This window comes from Electrona antarctica (genome assembly GCF_951216825.1).
Source record: "Electrona antarctica genome assembly, chromosome: 20".
Classification (NCBI taxonomy): domain Eukaryota; kingdom Metazoa; phylum Chordata; class Actinopteri; order Myctophiformes; family Myctophidae; genus Electrona; species Electrona antarctica.
Genome location: NC_136801.1, coordinates 26,930,725 through 26,951,800, shown reverse-complemented (window position 1 = coordinate 26,951,800; position 21,076 = coordinate 26,930,725). Strand labels below are relative to the sequence as shown.

Here is a 21,076-nt window from a genome sequence, read left to right as displayed (position 1 = left end):
GTAAACACATGGATTTGATCTCGTCCGCTTGTCACTAAAAACATACACAATGGACGTGTTTGAGGGAGACACTTTAGAAGACACTTTAGAAGAAGTGTGTAAAGTGTCTGTGTCTGGGACTGCTCATATGCGAGGCTGCAGCTGGATGCATCTCAAACAGCGTGGAGACTTCTGTTTACAAACGAAACCTCGCAAGACGACCCGCGAGAGTTGGGAACGCCGTAGCACTGCTTCAGTCTATCTCCGACTAAAATAGTAACTTTATAAATCTATCTTAAAAGACGAAAATAAAACCGTATGAGTTTTCCTGGTGTCATAAACTGTCAGAATCAGCTTTTGTTGCGTTGGTTCATGTGCTAAAAGACTGACTTTGAGAGCTGTTTCCCTGTTACAATGGAAGTCAATGAGCGACTTTTTTTATTTCTCAAATCTCTAATAAACAACACAACGGAGCGAAATAACTCATGGAATGGACTAGTTTGCCCATAATAAGGTAAGAAAACAACCCAAACCTCTAAAAAAGTGGTCTTACCCTTTAAGCTAACGGCTAAGCAACAAGGTTTTGTTTATTTGGTATTCAGTTAACGGAATGGAAGTTCTCATATCTTCACTGTTTGACACTTGTCAAGTCTGATGTTTCACACGCTGTTACAGGCTCATAGCCTTTTATTACTTTGCATGTACTTTGCAGCCCAGAGGTTCTATGTTATAGATATGAATGGATCTTATTCTTGCTTTCTTTTACATTCACCTGCAAGCACATTCTTGCTTTCTTTTACATTCACCTGCAGGCACAACGACAAATGCAGCACAGGCTGAATGCAACACACAAATGCTCTGTGAGGCTCGCAGATATTCATGTTTTGTACTGGCTGTCTTATTACGTATATTATACGGTCTACTGTAATAAGACAGCCAGTACAAAACATGACGGCGTATAACAGACCCATTTTCACTTCAGCAAATGACACCTATATTTTTGTGGTTCCGACCGTCGGTGTGATCTGATGCTGTTGTGGCAAATCATGCAATTTACTCAGATTTTGTATTTGTACACTAGGTACGTCTGTTGTATGTTCATCCATTTTTGTATGTGTATGTGTAAGCTCTTAAAACATAACTTACAGCCAAGCTGATGGAGAGACAGACACTGCTCTATCAAACAAAGGTCAAACCATTTCAGATGGATATGAAATACTGTTGTTGCTGTGTAAAATCCCAAAATAATTTAGTTGTCAGATTCAAGATTGCTTTATTTGTCATTTCTTTTTCCAAGCAACCTTAGAAAAAAAAAAAACTAAATTATACTAGTTTAGTCTAGTTTAGTCTAGTTAAAAGACAGCATAGACTCAAGTGCAAAATATCAAGTGCAAAACAATACTCAGTAAGACGCCCTGAGGGCGAGAAGGGAGTCAGGTCAGCTCCATATATGGAGATCTAAGGGTTTGAGGTCAGATGTAGAGTTGCTGGCCGGCTCCATACTGTATATGCAGATCTAGGTGATGATCCAGTCTTCTCCATGTATGGCTATCCAGGGTTTAATGAGGTCAGTGTCGTGATCTTCATATATGGAGAGGGCCATATATGGAGCGTGTCGCGATGGACTGACGGCCATATATGGTGGCGTGACATGTCACGAGGCGTGACGGACTGACGACCATATATGGTGGTGTGACTGACAGGTTTTGCAGGCTTTTATAGTAATCGATCTACTGTCACAATAAATCATAGAAAAGCATAGCCAGAGAGCATAGTCGGAGTGTTACATCCCAAGAATAACATTTTAAATATTTCTGCTTGTAGCACTTTGAGATTTGTTTCAAATGTAAATTATGCGTTATAAATACAATTTAAATTATTATTATTATTATCCCAGAAAACACAAGACTTCTCTCCTCTCCTCTCACTGTGCCACACATATAGAGAGCAGCACATTGCCCTCAACACATTACTTCGTACATGGTGCTGCATGCTAACGATAAAACAATAACTGACTGCTTGTCAATATTAATATGGTGTATTGTTGCATCAGTTGAATGAGCTTGATTTAGATGTATGGACTTTGTGTTTCCATTAAAGAGAAGTAAGTCACTTTGGCCATAGACACTAAAGGCTTCTAACAAAATGTGAATTCGGTGTATTTCCATTAGTTGGGCTGAATCGTCAGTAAATATCCACAGCAACGATGAAAGGTTTGAAGAAACTAGTACCGTAGAGCAGCTGTGGAACTGTATATGTAGACAAAATTATCAAAATGTATATATTTTTAACATTTTGCACTCTAGTTTTACCAGGGATATTATGTATTTTCTTTTCCCAAGTAAAGTCCAGTCTGATTCTATCCGTACGTTTTGAATGTGATGAATCCATTCCTGCATTGCTGTAATGTCTGATGTCTTGTGTCTGCACTAAACGGTGTCGGTGTCTGCACTAAGCCCACTCCGAGCATGACGGCATGCTCTTGTCTCATTACTTTGAATGCACAGTGGTTCATAATGTTCACCACATTATTTGGTCACACACTGCCAGCTCTTCTCTCGCATAATGACGCTCCTGAATATTTTGTTCCTTTAAACCCTTGTGGTGGTGTCATGTTAGTGGGGTCATCAACCGCCATTATTTCCAACTGCGTGTGTTCGAGACAAAGAGTGTGCATGTGCATGTTCCTGTCTTTGACCAATGCATGCATGTTGTTATTGTTATTACACATTTGTGCATTAATATGTCTGTGTGGCGTGCGTGTTTCTGCAGGTGCTTCCTTCTCTATACATGTGTGCACTGCATGCATGCACAGATTTAGCCCCTTGTGTCAAAGGAAGGAACACACATTGTCGTTGAATGAGGGCTGGGCTGGGCGATTTGACTTCAAATTAATATCACGATTATTTCAAACTTTTGTGATTTTTTATTTAATCCGTTAACCTGGATTAGTTCTATATCGTATCGATTAGGCCTATCAAAATGATAAAAATTTCAGTTAGTTTGCATGATGTCATAATCGTCGTAGATTTTGTCCATGTTGAAAAATGTTCATGCGTTTTCACAAAGAATGTTGATAAATTCGTTGCATAATGTCTGTTGAGCAGAGACTCTTGATCTGCCTGGGGGGTTGGGTAGGGCTTAGGAGGTCTGCCTGGGGGGTTGGGTAGGGCGCAGGGGGGGTGGCACTGCAGTACCTCAGTTCATTTGAGGTTCACAGTATAGCTCTGCTGCAACCACACCCATTGAACTGTGTGAGAAATGTGCTGTGTAGACTCATGCACATTGCACACACTATTGCACAGACTATCTATCTGTCTAAGAAACATTCTTACAGAGTCAGAACATGTATGTATGCAACACATTTTCAGTACATCTATCTACACCTCTTTCTGGTTGACGTTCAGCATTCTCTCTTTCACACACACTCTCGCACACACACACACACACACACACACACACACACACACACACACACACACACACACACACACACACACACACACACACACACACACACACACACACACACACACACACACCATTCTTTGTTTATACAAGGAAGAGAGGGTCACATACATAGAGAGAACTGCACCTGTACGCTCTTGAGTCATCACACACACGCACGCACGCACGCACGCACGCACACACACACACACACACACACCCCTGGGGTTTCGGAGGAACCTCCCAAAAATTTGCTCTACATTCCTCAGTATGTTCTCCTTCTGTCTATCTCTCTCTCTCTCACTCTTATGGGTCTTGTGAATGGGTCTGGGAGACCAGCTCATATAAGACCAGCTCAAACAGCTCATATAAGCAAGAGATACAGAAGCATCCAATATTCAACATAACATGCATGTAGGAAAAAATGCAGACTACAGAGTATTGGCATATGTGTCTGTTTTAACAGTGCCGGGATTCCTTAATCCGATTAATCCGTAATTCGATTTTATTATATCGCTAGAAGCTCCAAAAATCGTTCATATTTTGAACGAAAGGCGGATGAGGAGCAGAAATGAAGCGCTAGTATATCCGTGTGGCCACGTCCTACGGACGGCAACGGTTAATGATCCCTCTATCATCTTCGTCTTTCACGCACCACCTGCATCTCTCTTTTGATCTCTCTCTCTCATTCGCTTCACTTTATTTTTCCCCCATTCATTTTACTGCTTGTACCTGTGACAAATTGATTCCTCTGTTGACTCCTCCTGACTTCTCACACGTTTATTTTCTCTCTCTTTTCATGGTCACACTCATGATCATCATCTCTCTCTCTCTCTCTCTCTCTCTCTCTCTCTCTCTCTCTCTCTCATCAGGTCTAGTATTTGTAGGGAAGCCTGACGGCACATACCACCAGTATCTCACAAACGGGGTGGGGTTCACACACCTGTCAGGTAGTACCTATAGGTGTGTGTATCGTTAATTAAAGGTTTCTTGTGTGAAGTATTCAACATGTGGCATTTCCGTGAACAGTTGAAAACTGAGGGGTGTGTGTGTCTGTGTTTGTTTTTGAGAGTGAATGATTCTTTTTTGGGTTAATGTGTCAATGCAATATCTCACCTGCTATCATTACACAATGACAACATTGTGTGTGTGTGCGGTGCCGTGCACTTTGCTGTGCACTTAGCGGGCGTGCACATGTGTGCATTGTTGTCTGTTTTTACTGTGTATCATAAGTAAGTAATGCGAGAGTGAGGTCTAGCCAACACCAACTCGGGATTCCTGGATCGCTGCCCTCCACAATTTCCTACCCAACATCAGGTTCTTGACTTGTGTCTTGTGTGTCATATTAGGAGTATAGAATCCATAATAATATATCTAATTAAATTATCTGAAATTTTGATAAATCTAAATCTAAAAAACGAAATGTTGGAAATAAAGGGAATTTAGTACCAAAAATGGGTTCCGAACCCATTGTTTGGGAAACACTCACATTATGTGCCCTACAGTTTTCAAGTGAGTCCAAGGTTCTGGATCAGTGTTCAAAACAGTTTTAAGCCACACCAATGCAACTCCTTGCAACTGCCATTGGGGATAATGGTAGTTGCATGTTGCAAGGAGTTGCAAGGAGTTGCCTTGGTGTGGACTGGCCTTAAGACAGTTGAATTCCTGAATTACATAATAAGTGTGCGTGTGTGAGATGGTGTTTTGACATAGTGCTGTGATTGTGTGGCTCTGTGAATTAGCCTAGGTTCGGTTGTGTGGCCTGCTCGGAATGTTATAGATAGCATCTCACTTAGATTAGCATGATGGCAGCTGTACACTGAGACACTCAGCCTAGATTACACGTGCACACACACACACGTCTCTCTCACACACACACACACACACACACACACACACACACACACACACACACACACACACACACACACACACACACACACACACACACACACACACACACACACACACCTGTGTGTGAAGCCTCTAGCACAGGGGTGCCCACACATTTATGACGTGAGATCTACTTTAAAAATGACCAGCTCAACAAGATCTACCCATTGAAAAAATAAGTGTACCATTGCTGAAAATAGTTTAAATATATAATGTACCTGGGGGGGCTTTGGAATAGGGAGTGGGGAGAAATTATGATATACTTACACCTAGAAACCCCATTCAAAACTATTTAGGTTCATCTTACGGTGGACATGTTTGCCTGAAAAGAAATATTTGAAATGTTTCATAGTTTTAGAAATATATAGTGCAAGGACACTTCGACACCAACTCTGGGGGAGCCCGGGTTCGAACTGGCAACCTTGCAGTTACCATCCAGCCACTCTACCCCCTGAGCCACCGCCGCCCTGTTTTGGTTTGGTTTTACTATAGTTTATGACAGAATGGAGAGAGAAAGCTAAATTCATTGACAAAGTACATTTGGAATTTGTCACCCATCCTACACACCCTAGCATCAGCAGTCAGTATTTATTGATAGGGCAGGGGTTAAACCAGAAGTATAGTATAATGTATGGCTGGGCCAGCCGAGCGGTCCATGCACCTAGACTGGTAATCCAGACTGACAGCGTGTTGCGGTTTTCGAGTCCCGATCCCGCCGACCTTTGCTTGGTGTCTGCCCTATCTCTCTTCCCCTTTCCTGTCTTTAACTACTGTAAAATCTCTCAATAATATAGGCAAAAAGCCCCCCAAAATATCCTCAAGTACCTCAAATGTACAGTGTCAGTACCATGCTACGCTAAGCTATACTGTAAGCTATGCTCTAAGCTAGCTGTAAGCTACCATATTCATCCTGTGTTTTGTACTGTTACACACAGGCTATTCCAAGATGCGGTGAAGTCATTTACTCTGCCAAGTTGAGTTCCATTACTATGACATGCTAGTGCTACTAGCTGTATGCATATGTACGTACAGCTATCTAACCCAACCTCACATTGCATCCAAAATTGAGAGGAAAAGATATAAAGCCTATGACTCAAGTGGATAAGTATAAGGGCAGTGACGAATGCCTGGCTAATGACGGTGTGGTGTGGTGGTGCTTTAACCCGTTCTGTACGGGAACCCCTTTGTGTTTTAAACATTATGTTATACTTTAGCTATTGAAAAATAGCAGATCTACAAGCTCATAGCGCGCCACCGAGTGGCGCGCTACGAGATTGTAGGTCCGCTATTTTTGAAAAATCAGTAAAATGTGGCGCAAATCATTGAATATATATTTCAGAGCGAACATTTTTAACTAAAATATTTGCTTCTGGGGGGTCCCTGGAACTACATATTTTGAGATGGGGGTCCGTGGCCCAATAGAGATAATTCTGGGGGTCCTTGACATGAAAAAGGTTGATCTGACACCACTGACATAGAAACAGAGGGTTTTTCAGATTTTTTTATTTATTTAGAAGCCTTTTTTTATCGACCTCAGTCCAAAATGGATTAACATCCCTACAACCAGGGCAAATACAGACTGGTTGTATTAAAAAGAAGGTTACCAGGGCACTATCTAAAAAGACTACCCAAATCAATTACTGGAACACTCTACTCAACTGGGTCTGGACTCTGCAGCACGTTGTTTTATCAACTTGCAGCCAGGGATGACTGTTGTTTCAACCAGCATCTATCTTCTCCCTGGGAGTCTAACCTAGGCTGGGTGTATAAGTGATAAATATTATATATTTGATATTTCACATTCATGTTTCATATACTACTACTGTATGTGGAACAAAGAGTCATGTAGCCTACAGTACATCATGACTATAGGCTGGTATTGGAAAGGAGGTGTGTGTGAGAGAGAGAGAGAGAGAGAGGAAGAGACTAGGCTTTGTTTGGCTAGGCTAGTGTTCTAGAGCTACATGTCGGTATGGAACTGAGTCAGAGTTCTGTTGCAGTAGAAGGCTTACAGGGGAATCCCAGCTATGAATGGAATGGACCAGCCCCAGTGATGAACGCACGCACACACACACACACACACACACACACACACACACACACACACACACACACACACACACACACACACACACACACACACACACACACACTCTTTTTACACAGAGAGAGAGGTGTCCGAATGGCAGGGCCGGCTAACAAACAAATCAGTAAACGATATAATCACATTCCTTCAGTCAAGTTAAAGAAATGCGAACGGAAGTCTGGCTGTACAAATCAACTTGGCTTTAGAAGAGTAATGACGAATTAGAACGGAAACCTGTGATGATTGAATCACATGAATGCTGGCGTCCCTCTTTTTCTGTGGTGAGATTAGCTGATCTCTGAGCTTGTAGACTCGTAGAGGGAAAAAAGGTGGGGTCCCTGAGTAGAGCCCTGCGGGGGACCCCGGCTAGCTAAGTACGATTGAAGTGGTTAATGGGTGGTTATGAGAGAGAAAAGAAACACCTGTTTGTAACTTAAATCCTTCAGGCTGTGTGTGTGTGTGTGTGTGTGTGTGTGTGTGTGTGTGTGTGTGTGTGTGTGTGTGTGTGTGTGTGTGTGTGTGTGTGTGTGTGTGTGTGTGTGTGTGTGTGTGTGTGTGTGTGTGTGTGTGTGTGTGTGTGTGTGTGTGTGTGTGTGTGTGTGTGTGTGTGTGTGTGTGTGTGTGTGTGTGTGTGTGTGTGTGTGTGTGTTATGGGTAAAAGAGCTGTGTCAGCCGTCTCTACATATAGGTTTTGAACAAAGCGTTGGTGCGAAGAAAAAAGGAAACGCTACTGAGGGCTGTGCTGTATTATTTACACACACACACACACACACACACAGTAAATTAGTAGACTGCAGAAGTGTCGTGTGACTCGTGTTACGTCATGCACAACATAGCTGGTCTCATAGGCAAGTGTTTCTTGCAGTGCCGAGTTGTGTAACACAGCTAGCTAGCAGGTTCAACTAAGGGAGGCTGTGCAATAAAATGTGCATTATGTCATGGCCATGACCCAAAAGATACATTGGAGTGTGTATCAGCCACCTCTCCTCTCTTCTTCTGTGTCTGCCTCTCTCTCTCCTCTCTCTCTCACACACACACACACACACACACACACACACACACACACACACACACACACACACACACACACACACACACACACACACACACACACACAGCGTGGTTGAGATGGACCAATCAAGGACTGCTGTAAGAAGGTGACTTCAAGTTCACAGGTTAGCTTTCCACAGTCCACACAGTGGGCTAGCTTCCACACAGCCCAGTCAGAGAGGGAGTTTTTCCACTGTATATTTTAGGAAATGGTCTGGCAGTGGCACCCTGCTCTGTTTGAGATTACAATTTATAGAAATAATGTCTGTACTGGAGTAAAATAGCCTACCGGGTGTGCGTGTGACGATGAAATACACCAGCGCCTCAGCTGTGCCAGTGGGGCTTTCTCAAGGCCAAGAATAAGCGTCTTTGAAAACCGTGACCTCCAAGCAAAGACCAAAATCTTGGTCTATAAAGCAGTGGTGCTCCCCACTCTTGTTTATGGATCAGAAGCCTGGACCACATACAGCAGGCACTTAAAAGCACTTGAGGCATACCATCTAAGATCAGATGCCTCCAAAACAAATCCTTGGCATTAGCTGGAAGGATCGACGCACCAACACTATAGCTGACATTCCCATTCCCACCATTACTGCCACCATTGCCCAAAACCAGCTGGGATGGACTGGCCCTGTTATCCAAATGCCTACTCTCGTCTACCAAAACGAGTCCTTTATTCCCAGCTAGTTGAAGGGAACCGGCCCCTGGAGGTCAAAAGAGGTTTTAACAAGTTAACTCCCACCCTGTGGCCATAGAGGTTAGTTAGCTGCGCCAGTCGGAATTGGTAATTTTCAGTCACTTTCACTTCCGTTTTCCCCGCTCGCAGACCGCCATTGTAATAAATGGCTTATGTTAGCATTAGCTCACATTCTTTATCTTTCGCCAGAAACGTTTATATTTTTTTACACCTGACAGGGGGGAGTTTCCCTGGTTGGACGTAGCGCATGGAAGGAACACGTTATTCCAACCAGTTCCTTTCCCCTCCATCAGGCGCCCCGGCTGGCCAGGGGGAGGCAGTTTAGAGACCAGAATATCCTACTTTTAATGGGACCCATTAAACACACACACACACACACACACACACACACACACACACACACACACACACACACACACACACACACACACATTCTTGCTGGGCCATGGCTGTAGCTCAAACTCCCAGTGGTATCCTCCTTAAATCTCCTTATTGTAGCAGGTACGAGGTACGCAGGTAGTTGGAATCCCATATATTGTTGACAGAATAGTTATGTGCTTTTAATTCTCTTGTCTTTTTCTTTTTTTTTGTTCCTTCTTTCACATGTAAGAAGGTCAAGTCAGTTCTGTTCTGTCTCCTCTCCTCTTCTATGGGAACATTGGGGATGCTGGGAAAAATGCACCAATGAACATTCCTCTGGAGGAAGACCATGTATGTACGAGCTCTAGCCTCATTGCTCATCAGACGCCTATGAGGTCGGCGGACTGACCATGTGACATAATCATGCTGCTATTCAGTGGTGGAAGAAGTACTGAAATGTTTTACTTAAGTAAAAGTACCAATATTGCAATATAGAAATACTCTCTGTTACAAGTTAATGTCCGGTATAAAAAATGTACTTGAGTAAAAGTACAAAAGTATTGGCATCAAAATGGTACTTAAAGTACCAAAAGTAGGCAGTACTAATTATGCAAAATGTCTCATTTCATGTTTTCAAATCTCACAATGCAACACATTGAGAGCTTGTAGATCGCCTATTTTCAAATGGCTGAAATGTATTAAAGGGCTGAAGTGGTTAATGTATGTTTTGTAATAATGATAATCAAAAGTAAGTAGATTAAAGTAAAGTAACTAGTTTTCATCAAGTAAATTTAGTATAGTACAATATTTGAATCCGAGATATAGTGGAGTAGAAGTAAAATGATTGGAAATTGGAAATACTCAAGTAAAGTGCAAATACCCCAAAGTTGTACTTAGCACAGTACTTAAATGCTGGATTTCTTTCTACGTACGCTTTAAGACATAGACCCGCCCTTGGTGACGCCCCGCGCGGCCCGCCTGCCTCTGATTGGCCGCCAACCCTCTTATTGGCTAGCTATGCTGCTGCTGTCAGAAGAAGAGTAGAGGAAGTAGGGAGAAGCTTAGCGACAATAATATTAAAACGTTAGCGATTTAGCGATAATAATATTAAAACGCCAACATTTATCTGTCGCCGTCCCCGATAATCATAATCATGACATGATTCATGACGGTGAACTTATGTTATGAGTCTTTATGACAAAGTCAATAACAGTATCCATAAGAAAGCACGCTAGAGATGTCAACATAAACATGAAACATTATTGTACTGTAAAAAGGGACTTTGTTATACTATTCCCTTCAGCTTTATCCTTTGTAGTATTAGACCGAATACGGATACACTTTATTAGAACACCCAACATTGTGATCAAATCACAATTCAATCAAAGCAAACCGCGTAAACAATATTAGTAAATACGGACACACGCTAATCACCACAAACACTTTATTTATTAGAACACCCAGATCGAATCACAATTCATTCAATCAAAGCAAACCGCATAAACAATATTCGTTTGCCTTTAATTCTGGAGCGTCATCTGTGGCTTTAGAATACTACGCCTATCGCCTGTCACCATCTGTCACAGGGCGCCGCCATCTCTGACTGTTTCTGACATTGACAACAACGAGCTCTGGCCAATCAGACGCGCGGGGCGTCACCAAGAGCGGGTCTATGTCTTAAAGCGCACGTAGAAAGAAATCACGCCTGAGAAATGCCTGTTTTTAAGTTCCTGCAGTCTCGACTGAGTTCCCTACACAGTAGTGTAGTTCTTCAACGCTCTGCATATAGGCGAGACGAAAACCGCAAGGTCGGAACGTTAGTCGTTTTTTGTATATTAGCACCTAATAAAAGGCTTAAAATGTCTGTGATGCTCCAGTGTCCTCTCCTCCTTCTGAGATTCTCGTTTTGCTAGTACTACTAGGCTAGCTGAAGACTAGCTGAAGTTAGCATCTCCGATTAGGGTTTATCCTCCAGGATGAATGCAAGACGTTACGTTTTGTGTGCGAGTGGAAATGTTGACCTAAGAAACCAACCATCATCAACTGTATCATCCTCTGGGGAGCAAGAAAGTGCACAGTATAATTCTATCGCATTCTAGCCAGTGGAGCTATCTTACCAAAGCGGATGGAAAGACTGACCGACGGACAGACATAGCCATCCTTACAACACCGCCGCTACCTTGACTTGTAATACCCTTGGAGTGAATGGGACTCATGGTTGACTTGTATGAAAAAGTGTCTTCATACATGATTCTAGGTCATCTGGATCAAAAGTCCATTTTTGGCTATGGCGCCGTGCACCATTTTGAATTTGGCCCTCTAGCAAAAAATGCCGGGATATTTGCGAGGGACATGGGGGCTAAAACATTTATAAAGGGTCCACAGAGGTCAAATCAATCATCAAAACATTGTTGCTAGAGGATGGTCACAGAACCTATTGCTTGTGACTCTACTAACCTCTAGGCTAAACAGCAGGGCAACTGGGTTGAACTTTAGTTTGACACGTGCAATGATTAATTCAATATCAAGTCGTTGAATCTCTTTTGGATATGTCAATCCATTTATTGAGAACATCCACTTTCTTACAGCAGTAGTATTCAAACTCAATATAAGAAGGACACGTTAAATTCATCATAAATTTGTTTAAATAAAACCAAAATAAACAAAAGCATTTTGGCTCCAACACATGCCTTGATGATTTTGTGATATAGGTTATACACAGTAGGTTCACTATTAGCTGAAAGTGGGCTTTCTGGTGTTCGGTCAGATGTTTTTGTCAAGATGTTGAATGGGAAAGAAGTGTGGGTGCCCTGCAGTTGATGGCTGAGCTTGTGCTACAGTGTGATCGCAGATGGACCAGAGGCAGAGGACCTGATGTAGTGGGGTCCCTAGACACACCGTCATTTACAACTCATGTAAAAGTTTAACTTTCACTTCTAATTTGTAGATAATGGCCTATAGAACAATTTTAGTTCGAGTGGCAAGTCTACAAATTAAAAAGATATATAATTTTTGCCCAATTTCCAAAATGGCCAAAATCGGAATGTCTTAATTTTCTTACAATTGCTGTTTTTTCTTGGTTTTATTTTACTATATCAAATCAATACTGTGTGAGGAATTAACTGGATTTCAAATGTTTTGAATATGCTGATATGGGGGAAAAAAATTAAATGGCCACCAATGTACATCAAATTACTTCAAATTACACCTAACTTCTGTTCTGTTGAACCTAGAATGGTGAGGTTAGTGCCTATACCTACAGTATGTTATCATGAATGAGTAATTGTATAAAAATAAAATATGATTGGAAAATCTCTTATATTTCACACAAATGAGACAATACAGTATGTGAGGAACTAAAGTTAGATATTGGAATATCGTCACCTTATTAAACTAATGGCCTAAGTAATTTTTTGCTGAAAATGAGTTTTTGGCCTAAATCAACTCCTGGTGATGCTGGCCACCTCTGGTAAAATCGCCTAAGCCCTAACGTAAAAGGCCTTCCTGTTACACCCTATTAAAAAAATGGCCTATGTCAAGAGTGAGACTTAGGCCATTTTATTTTGCCTAAGTCATAATAAAATGTGACTTAGGCCATTTTAACACACCTTTCAGAATGGGAGTGAATGGGACTCAATGGGAGTGAATGGGAGGTACTGTTACTTTGGGACTGATAGAATGGGACTGAATGGGAGTGAATGGGAGGTACTGTTACTATGGGACTGTCACTCCCATTCATCCCATTCACTCCCATAGTATCAGTCCCATAGTAACAGTACCTCCCATTCACTCCCATTCAGTCCCATTCACTCCCGTTCACTCCCATTCAGTCCCATTCACTCCCATTCACTCCCATTCAGTCCCATTCAATCCCATTCACTCCCATTCACTCCCATTCACTCCCATAGTAACAGTACCTCCCATTCACTCCCATTCAGTCCAATTCACTCCCATTCAGTCCAGTTCACTCCCATAGTATCAGTCCCATAGTAACAGTACCTCCCATTCACTCCCATTCACTCCCATAGTAACTACCTCCCATTCAGTCCCATTCCCTCCCATTCACTCCCATAGTATCAGTCCCATAGTAACAGTACCTCCCATTCACTCCCATTCAGTCCCATTCACTCCCATTCACTCCCATTCAGTATCAAATGTCTTTGTGCTCTGATATTATTTTAAACAATGGGGGGTACTGTTACTATGGGAGTGATTGGGAGTGAACTGGACTGAATGGGAGTGAATGGGACTGAATGGGAGCTACTGTTACTATGGGACTGTCACTCCCATTCATCCCATTCACTCCCATTCACTCCCATAGTATCAGTTCCATAGTAACAGTACCTCCCATTCACTCCCATTCAGTCCCATTCACTCCCATTCACTCCCATAGTATCAGTCCCATAGTAACAGTACCTCCCATTCACTCCCATTCAGTCCCATTCACTCCCATTCACTATCAAATGTCTTTGTGCTCTGATATTATTTTACACACTCTGTGGCTGACCCTAAACCATGGTCTATTAAAAATAATTGGAATAAAATGAATAAAAGTGACTTTGCCTAAGTCACTTACTGCAGAAGTAATTTGGCCTAAATAAGGTTTATAAATGGCATGTTCAGATATTGGCCTAAGTCATTTTATCCTTACATGTTACATGATTGACATACACCTTTATTTGTATGTCAATAGTCATATTTTTTCATATTTTTTGGAATTTAAATAATTAAGAAATATAATATATTCTACATTTGGCACAGTTTTTTGTGTTTCCTGAAAACCTTGAGAAAATGACTTAGGCAATTAGTTTAATAAGGTGACGATATAATACCCAGCCTCTACCCGTGGAAATCGTGCACTTTACGATGACATTTGGCTCACAGTTAAATCATACCATAAGGGACATTTTTGGCTAACATGGGGCCATCGCAGAGTTGTCCCGTGGTGACCTGGCCGCCATTTTCCAAAATGGCCACGACCACCTGCTGTTATTTTACCAATTCAGGTTTTCAAGGATGAGGAATACAGTGCTACAGTACTATTTACAACATGCACATCAAAATGTGTAATATCGATGTAGTACTGTACAGTACATGTGTTCAAACTGACATGTGAGAGTCAAGTGAGCCCAGGACATCAGCCGGCGTATTCCGTGTACTACTCCTCATCAGACCCCCTTCCAAATAAAACCAGCTCTGCCCCTGAGTCACCAGTACCCAGTGAGGTCACCAGGAGTGTACTCCTAGCCAGACCCCCTTCCAGCTGGCCAACCAGCTCTGCCCCTGAACTGCCAGTATCCGGCATTGCCAGAACACCAGCCCTTGTACCCCCCACCAGATAACACAGTGGAGCAGCAATACAGGGGGCCACGACCTACCATCCCCGACTTCACCAACAGAGACCCGAGTGAGTTTGCCCGCCTCAAATTATCACTCGAACCTGCTGCCATCCAACGTCACCCAGCGGTTACCTCAGAAAATGGGCAGATAGGAGCATTATTGTGTTCAATCCGTGCCTTGCTCAGGGGTATGGTGACAGCGTAGATGCAACACCAGCCATCTGTCTCATTGCTTCACAGCTGGATTAAACGTTCTTCTACTCAACCAGTCGACCTTTGACCTTAAGGCGATGTCTGCCTCCCCTCCCCTCATTAGCTGACTGACATTGTACCGTGGGACATGTTTTTCTTGTGATTATTGGATTAGAGCTGTGAAAAACAATTTTAAGTGGGGATTAACGCAGAAAAAAACACTTGATATTTATTTCGCATCCAAGACGCTTGGGTCCCCTTAGGTCTTTCTCGTGGTTGAAGACGAAAAGACGGCAGAAACGAGGAGCAGGCGTGCACCGAGTTCAGATGTGAGTCTCTTTGTCCTTCCCTGTTCAAGAAGCAGGGAGGATAAGGTTTGTGAATGAACCCAGTGAGTTCTAGGGTCAGTTCTCTTTGTCCTTCCCTGTTCAAGAAGCAGGGAGGATAAGGTTTGTGAATGAACCCAGTGAGTTCTAGGGTCAGTTCCCTGTTCAAGAAGCAGGGAGGATAAGGTTTGTGAATGAACCCAGTGAGTTCTAGGGTCAGTTCTTTGTCCTTCCCTGTTCAAGAAGCAGGGAGGATAAGGTTTGTGAATGAACCCAGTGAGTTCTAGGGTCAGTTCCCTGTTCAAGAAGCAGGGAGGATAAGGTTTGTGAATGAACCCAGTGAGTTCTAGGGTCAGTTCTAGGGTCAGTTCCCTGTTCAAGAAGCAGGGAGGATAAGGTTTGTGAATGAACCCAGTGAGTTCTAGGGTCAGTTCTTTGTCCTTCCCTGTTCAAGAAGCAGGGAGGATAAGGTTTGTGAATGAACCCAGTGAGTTCTAGGGTCAGTTCTCGTGTGTTATGTAACACTGACATCCTCTATATAGCCTGGCCATTAAGGTCCATATAATGAGAGGCCTGCTCTGCCAGAAACATCGCGAAAAAAAGTTATGGCCATTTTTGTATACCACAACATAGACAACCTATATCAGACAACATTTCTGCTTCATGCTTTAAGTAGCATGTGACAATTGTGACATGTCAAACTAGGGGGTTTTCATGATTCTGAATCCATTCCAAGCATTAGCACGAAAAACACTCCTTGGCCTAAAAACAGCCATAGCCGCCATCACAAATATGATCAGGTCAGCACAAATGTGGCCAAGGAGTGTTTTTCGTGCAAAACTAATACTTGGAATGGATTCAGAATCATGCTACTTAAAGCATGGTGAAATTTGGAAAATGTTGCATTGTTACATTGGTTGTATATGGTGTGGTATACAAAAATGGCCATAACTTTTTTTTCGCGATGTTTCCGGCAGAGCATGCCTCTGTGGACCTTAATGACCAAGTGAATAGAGAAAACACAAATAAAATGTACGGCATGACATCACAGGTTAAACCCTATTCCTTGAGCTTTTGGGTTGTGGCTCCTCGGCTAATAGGAGCATGTTGGTCTTCTGCCAAGGTTAAGTGAGCACTGAGCAGTAACACACAGTCTCCTTAGATCTCTCTCTCGCTCTCTGTCTGTAGTATATCTCACACACATACACGCTCGCTCGCTCGGTCACTCTCATTATTTCTATCTTTTTCATTTTCTCCATCTCTCACTTTTCATCTTCCTTTCTCTCTTTCTCGTTCTCACTCGCCCAGTACACACTACACACCTGCCACGTGAACACGATACCTTTCCTGTCGTTACCTGACGTTTCTTCTCCTCATGCCATTGTCTTAATACTTTGAAGTCAAGGTGTATCAGAGGTCTTGGTGGCTCCTTGTTGACAGCAATGTATAGAATGCTCCATGAAGCAAGCATTGTTTTATGTCCACTGTCTTTCAACTAACACACAAACTCAACACATCACCACCTCTGATTGAAAGGGTTGTCATTTACTTTGACAGGTATAGATACCGCATTTCTCCTTTAAAAAACAAGGAGGGTGGAATAAGGTTGGCTAGGAGAGACATAATGTAAGACGAAGGGCTCTATTTTCGTCACCGCTAAACCCCTTATCCCTAAACTTCTTTGCCTTTTTTTACTATTTTGAAAAACATTTTTGAATAGCCAATCTACATTGACACGTTGTGAGCTTGTAGACTGGCCATTTTAACTATTCAAAAAGGTTTAGCAAAATAGTAAAAAAAAAGCTGTGACGGAAATGGACCACGAAGTCTCTAAACCAGACAGTTTTGGTGTCTGAGCTACCGCCTGTTGAATGCTTCTTAATGCATAACTAAACAGGCGGTCATCATGATTCAATCCCAGCAAATCTCCTATAGGGCTTGAACAAGTTGAGGGGATAAAAAGCTGAGCTAGAAACTCCTGCTAAACCGCTATTGGAAACCCCATTGAAGCCTGAGCACTTAGATTCACAAAGCTAGTTGACCTTAACCAGGGTTCGAATGCGACACAAACGCAATATTTTGTCCCTCAACTGTACCGCGGTTAGAACTGTGAACCGTAGCTCAGGCCATCTTCAAAGAAATACTTTTAGACAGACTTAGAGGCATTTTTTCTACATTTAGGTTAACTTTCATTGGTTAATAAAGTGTCATACGCCCACCTTACATGGCTTTGATTCCTAACTCTTGTCCTCTGCGGTCACTGAATTTATATGAAGCTACTCAAGCTAGTGCACCAGGTTTCAACTAGTCCCTGGACCGTACAGCTTTAGTAGATTGACAAGCCGGGGAGACTACTGTAGGAAGGTCAACGCAGTTCTCTTCCTGAACGGATAGAAAAGCAGCAGTTGTGTCACTGTGCGGTCCCACCAGGGCCATGTCTGGGAAGCAGCGTTGTAACTTGCAATGGATCACTTGGGTGCAATCAGTAGTCCTGCTGTCTCATTCATATCTCTCTCTGTGGGTCTGTGTGAGACTGAGTGAGTCTATGTCACGGTGCATCATGATTCATGGCCTCTGTTTGTTTATATACAAAAGTGGTGTGTTGAAGCGGATTAAACTGGCTTAACCTACACTGCTGCTTTAACGCAGCCAGAGGACACACTTCGTGGACATATAACACACACACACACACACACACACACACAGAGACACACACACACACACACACACACACACACACACACACACACACACACACACACACACAGAGAGCCAGGCGGATACACATTCTTTCAAAATCACTCAACCAAGTATTCTCCGACTCTCACACACCCCTCTCTCACACACACACACACACACACACACACACACACACACACACACACACACACACACACACACACACACACACACACACACACACACACACAGCACCCACACCTTACAAAAGAACATTTTGCCGGCCAGGCAAACAATAGAAACAGCCTTTTCCCTGGATTTCCTTCCTTTGTTGAAGCAAGATTGTTTCCGAGTGGACACACCAAATCTGCTTTCATCACAATTTCAACTCCGTCCTCACCCAGAATGCTTTTCATTCTACTCTCAACACTTCACTAAACACTTTCTCAGTCCATGGCCAAATATCTATATATACAATTGAGGAGCTCCTGCTCACATTTGCTCACTGCTCACATTTGCTCACATTTTTGTACCCAGTTCAGGTTGCCAAGTCAGTGACGTACGCGGGGTATGCAGACGTGCCGTTTATGCCTGTGCTGTGCCTGTGCTCTGATGCCAATCACTTCACCTCTGCATTTTCAACCCAGCTTTTGCCGTTTCCGTTTCTCAAATCTGCCATTACTAAGTCTGTCCGTCTACTGAAGTGTATTTCTCTTCAGAATTGTTAATATTGTAACTGTCTGCGACGCAGCATAACATCAGAAATGATCCCCAGAACGTCCACGTTCTGTTCAATCACCGCGGATGCATCCTACATTCCAAGAAAAAAAGGGTTTTAAACCGGCGCAGAATCTGGAAGTGGACGGCTGTGTTTCCTTCTTCCGATTGGCTACGGCCGATCATGTGAGACGCGCGTCGAGTTTCTGTGTGGCTCATCACTGAACTTGAACCTTTGTCCACTATTTGGCACCATATGTTATTAGACCATAGATATATGAGCTTTAATGGCTTTGTGTTGTGAACTTTGTGTTGTGGGTCTGGACCCATTGGTGGGTCACGGACCAATTTGCATGGGTCACGACTCAAGTAAAAAATCTGAATAACTTTTCCTACTGTACATTTAAAAATATAAATATAAATAGAGAAGCTCCATGAATAAAATAAATAAAATAATTAAGAAGTAGTGAAAATATCGTTCTACAAGCTGCCGACGTGGCACGAGGATCTGATAAGTTTGGGAACCACTGATCTCTAGTGCAGGGGTTCTCAACCCGTGGGTCGCGACCCCTCGGGGGGGGGGTCGCCAAATTATTTTAGGGGGTCCCCAAATAAATTTCCCAAAAAAAATTGATCAAAAATAGCAGACCTACAAGCTCGTAGCGCGCCACTCGGTGGCGCGCTATGAGCTTGTAGATCTGCTATTTTTCAATAGCTAAATTATAACAATGCTTAAAACACCAAAAGGGGTTCCCGCCCAAAATGGTTTAAGGTTATTGTAGCAGTCAATTTATATTGGGGGTCGGAAGGGGGCGGGGCGGGGGTCCCGAGACATTGCCAAAGCATTTCCGGGGGTCCCCGGCCAAAAACGTTGAGAACCCCTGCTCTATTGTATTGAGTCATTTCAGACTGAGTGACGTATACATACGCAGACGGCCTCATTTTAAATTAGTTTTACAATGACTTTGCTATATATCCTATTCTAATGAAAACATACATACTATACTGCATGTGAGGACTTGGAAGAAATGCCAAAGGGCTATTTTGAGTTTGGAACCATAGTATAAGGAACTACTGTAGTAGGGTGGATGCTATTCTTGAGGATAGACAGCTATGCCTAATCTATGCCTGTGTTAAATTAATTCAAGTAAGTTGGTGAAAGGACACGCGTGCCGTGAGCGCTCGCAGCCACGCGCACGTGCACACACACACACACACACACACACACACACACACACACACACACACACACACACAGGCCTGTCACAAATATTACATAATCGCCTCATCAATTATTTTATTTTTTTACAAAATTGTGCATTTTTTGAAAGTATTAGTTATTTAATATATCATGTCATGTCTTTGTATATTTAAGTTATTTGTCATATCTGACCTGTGGATTTTTTCTTTACGAATACGAACCCTAAATGGCAAAGAAAGAAATGTAATTTGTATTTATATGTCCCAGTGACCCTAACACACGCACACACACACGATGTGGGTTTAAATATGGAAAGTGGGGCAGTGTTTTCTGACCAGCATGGCTTTGTGGCGGAGGCGGTAGGCAGCAGTCTTCCTGTGCTGTGCCTGTGACACACCCTGGCATGTACACACACAGGGGAATCATTTACAACACCACAGATACACTGACTAACAGCTATGTAATATGTACGCCCGGCCGCTTATAGTTTATTTATAAGCCTCCCTACTGACTTTGTGTTTGGGGCCTATTGAGTTTTGACCCGGTTCAGCGGTGACTTAACTTTTCACTGCTAAGGAGCTCTGCTTAGAGTGAATTATACAACCCCATACTGTAGAGCAGGGGTTCTCAACCCGTGGGTCGCGACCCCTCGAGGGGTCGCCAAATTATTTTGGGGGGTCCCCAAATTATAAAAAAAAAAAAAAAAAAGGGGGGGGTTTATTATTATTATTTTTGCAACTGAAAGTGGAAATGAAGAGTTTACATATAGTACACATAGTACATGCATACACCTTCCCTAATGATGATGGTTTCAGTATTTATTTATGGTGTATTGTCTCTATTATTAAGGTTATTGTAGCAGTCAATTTATATTGGGGGTCGGGAGGGGGCGGGGGTCCCGAGACGTTGCCAAAGCATTTTCGGGGGTCCCCGGCCAAAAAGGTTGAGAACCCCTGCTGTAGAGTACATATCTTTAGACTGCTTAAAATGTAAACCTTCATTTTACTGCCGTCTACCTTACTGATTGGCAGGCTGACTATATGTCCCTGGCCTGGACGACTGCCTGACGGACATTGCTAACTGACTCATTAACTGAATGTCTCTCTGCCT

At 42.7% G+C, this 21,076-nt stretch overlaps 1 protein-coding gene across 1 annotated transcript in view; it reads left to right on the top strand.

Moving 5' to 3' along the window:
* Nucleotides 1-21,076, top strand: part of LOC306913025 (uncharacterized protein) — a 126,038-nt gene that overhangs the window by 13,022 nt on the left and 91,940 nt on the right. The window lies entirely within an intron of this gene.